This window comes from Limulus polyphemus, unplaced genomic scaffold, assembly GCF_000517525.1.
Source record: "Limulus polyphemus unplaced genomic scaffold, Limulus_polyphemus-2.1.2 Scaffold369, whole genome shotgun sequence".
NCBI lineage: Eukaryota > Metazoa > Arthropoda > Merostomata > Xiphosura > Limulidae > Limulus > Limulus polyphemus.
Window position 1 is genome coordinate 190,881 of NW_013665979.1, and position 4,140 is coordinate 195,020.

The window sequence follows — 4,140 nt, forward strand, 5'->3', positions numbered from 1 at the left end:
AAATAATCTCAAAATAAACCTTCATTTCGGTGCAATATTGAAATTAGTTTGAATTCTTCATAACTTATGAATAGTTGGTGACCCAACGGGTCACTGGTGGCCTAGTATATATATAAATTTGTAAAAATGCGACTAATGCCAAATGTCTTCGAAGACGGTTAGTTTTTGTTAATAGCCATTCTGGAAAATCCAAGTCATATAAAATAATATTATCTAATTGCTTACTAGAAGTAGTATTTATCACAGCTAGACTGGTTGATTTACCTGAGTTTAAGGAAGGATGTAGGTTCCACTGAAGATCATAAAACAACAATTTTAAAGATAACATCCTACCTTCCGCTGAACCTTTTCAAATAATTCAATATTATTTCTTAGGTAAAGAAACCCAAACTATACACAGTATTTCAAATCAGGCGTAACTAGAAATTTGTATAGTGTTATTTACCGGTTTTGAATTTAACAACTATGTCTTTACGTCCTAAACTTATGTTAGCTTTATTACTGCTAGCAACGGAAGTATGAATGGTCTTGATGGTTTGAGTGGCCTACTCACAATATGACAATATCCTTTTTTTCAGTTATGTTATTGAGTTGGTTCCCATTTATATTAAGTGTTCGATAAATTACTGTAATAACCAAAATGTATTACATTGCACTTGCTATCATTAAAGGTAATTTGCCAAATATCCACCCAGTTTACTTATCAAAGGCATTCTGTAATACCTTAACATTTAGAATACAGCTAGGAATACCCAAGAATTCGAGTACCATGCCATAATATATTAATAACACAATTATAAAAATAAAAACTCGTGAACATTTAAAACAATTATTACAAGTAAACACGATTTTAATCTTTGTAGCCACCGCCCCCAATGGCACAGCGGAAAGTCTGTGGACTTATAAAGCTAAAAACCGGGTTTGGATGGACACAGCACAGGTAACCCATTATGTAGCTCTGTACTTAACAACAAACAGACAAACATTATAGCCACCTTTCTTTTGTCTTGGATGTTTAATTTGCTTTATGATCTAGGGTTGAAAATTACATTTGTGTCAGAAATAGATATTCTCAGTTTCAAAAATAATTGAAACAAATAAATGTTTTTGCGATATGTTCATGGAGCACTTAGTATTTCTATTGTTTCTTACCTATCGAAAACTTGGCTGAGACTCCTTTGTTTGTTAGAGATATAACTGTAGCATTGATGGGTGCTTGCGTAACAGTGTCGAGTAGTGACGTATATTGTACCTCTAGTTGTTTTACTGCTGGTGAAGATTTGTATTCAATGACAGCACTTACTGGGAGGTGGCTTTTGTTTTGCTTTGATTTGAACGAAGTCCTTCGATTTCTTCTTCGTTTGAAAACAAACTTTAATTCTCTACTGGGTTTCACTTTATTTGTTAGAATAAAACTTTCTTTTGATCGGCAGCATAAAGTTAGCACCATGATTTACCTCTTTTCACTTACTAACAAAAGAAGTAATTTCCGCTCACAATTAAGCTCAAAGCTTGCGACACAGTGACACAAGCAACAACGCGCAGATCATTAGGAACGTCCCAGCGGGAGGTCAAACTTCGGGTTATGAAAAGCTTTCATTCTTAGACCTACATTTATAACACGGTTGTTGATTTACTAGCTGAGAAGTCTAACTGTGTGTAGAAATAGTTAGCTCTCTACTACTTACACAAAAAATTAATTGACAAACTGTTATATTTCAGGTACAAAAGGTGGTACACTAGTCTACTCTGAGAAATATTTCTTGCATCGATGAATGGACTATACATCACGAATACTATCCATCATACCTCTTAAGTTATTCTTTTAAACTTTCCTGTCAAATGTGATTCAGTACAGGGAAAGATGTTGGATTTTAAAACACTGTTCCATGATGATGAACTTTGCGACATATGATCTGTTTATACATATAATTACCAGTCATTATTTGTTTTTACCAAGGTTTTAAACTCACGAAAGTCTCATATTATTGAAAATTCAGTCTTCGTATCTCAAGTCAAATATAAGTTATTATTTCACTCCTCTTAGTAAAAGTTCTGGCTTTATTATATATATTATACATTCGTTTTACATATTTCAAATATTTATTACAACTTTACTTAGGCTGATCGTACTCAAAAGTATTCATGTGAACAGTTAGTTAAAATGTTACTGAGATGTAAAATTTTATGGAATGATTAACGAGCATTGAAGTTTACTATGCTGGATTAAGCTAAGCCTTAGTGTTAACCTAGCACTAATTTTACAAATTTTCGTGTCAAATGCTACAAAAAGTGTAAATTCAAAGATATTACATTATAATTTATTCTAACACTGAACTGGCTTAGATCTAAAAGTTATATATAATAATACATTTTACTGTCTTGAATTATAAAGAAACACTGAAATAAAAAATCTTACAGGATTATCATGAATATATGATTCTATGGAGCAATAACTTAGTCCTAATTTAATAAATCTTCGTGTCAAATAATACAGATGTTATGGACTAAAATATCTTATGTTATAATATATTCTGGTACTTAAATTTAAAAGTTTCTTATAATAATACATTTCACTGTTTTGAATTAAAACAAAACAAAACATTAAATCATTTTTTGAGGGAAAAGCTCCGGTTCTTGAGAGTAAAGAAACTGCTACACAACTATTATACATAATCACAAAATTACAGTCCTTGTTTCGTAAAATCATCTTGAAAGTGATAAAGTACGTCGAGCAGGCCGTACTACCTGAATGTGCACGTTGATTTTACAGCTGGGACAACGATAGAGGAGACCTCCTCAAATTAGTAGAATAATACAGCCTGCAGGAAGAACTGGGAACCTACTGCTTAGTATAATTTATGGTATTTCAGGAGGTCAAATGCACAAAAGAGGAGTTTGGTTGATCTTGGACGTAGAAACTTCAAAGTGTTTGCATGAATTTGGGGCAATATCTGATAAAGTGATGCTTGTGAAAATAAAGGCAAAACCTTTCAACATTCTAATAATACAGGTCTATGCACCGACAGTTGGAAGAGGACATTGATCGTTTCTATGAACACCTGTATAAAGGGAAAAAGCAACGCAAACCTAAAGAAATGGTCATAATGATGGGAGATTGTGAGTGAGTGGATAATATTGCTGGACCGCATGGACTTGGAGAGAAAAAAGAAAAAAAATCGATTGCTTGGTGTGTTGCAAATGATCAAGTTATTACGAACACGTGATTTGAGCACTACCCGAAAAAAAAAGGTATAAATGGAAAAGTTCTGTTAGAAATCAAATTGGTTAAATCACCATGAACAGAAAATTCAGTTCTTGTTGTTTGTTATTAAGCACAAAGCTACACAAAGGGCTATCTGTGCCCTGCCCACCACGGGTATCGAAACCCGGTTTCTAGCAGTATAAGTCCGCAGATATACCACTGTGCCAATGGGGGGGGGGGGCAGAAGATTCAGAAATGCAGTACAACAATAGATAACTTACCCATCAAGATAAGGTTGAGGAAACTTAAGAAGCCGAAAGCGACAAAGAAACTCCATTATACAATTACAATGGAAAACGATCTGATAAAAGAAAAGTATACAGTTGCAGTTAAAAACCGTTTTTAAGAACTTGAAGATGAAGGAAACATGTTAAAATGGGAAAATTTTGAAGAAGCACTAGTTGAAACAAACAAGGAGGTTAATAATGGTTGGAGACGGCTTGAATGGGTAATGAAGAAAAAATTTAATATAAGTTTAACATAACAGCAAATGTACAACGTTTCGACAAGGTTCTGTCATCATCATGTCTCTAACCATTGTTAGTCTCAAAGTGGGTTCCTCGTCATCGAATTTGAATTAACCAAGGAGGTTATTCCATTAAACTGAGGAAAAAGAAATGGATGACGGAGGAAATCCTCGAGCTTATGGAAGATGGAAAGAAGATGAAACCGGACAATAGAATTCGATCGATGTGCAATGAAGAAAAGGAAAGAAAGGGTTTAAAGAAAAATATAGAAATAGAAAAACAAAAGGGTAGAGATGTTACATCAATGTATACGAAGTCATCACAGGTAAAGGAGGATTTACTGCTAGTTGGTGTATAAAAGCTAATAATGACAACCTTTTGTTGCCATAGTGACGAATAAATAATATT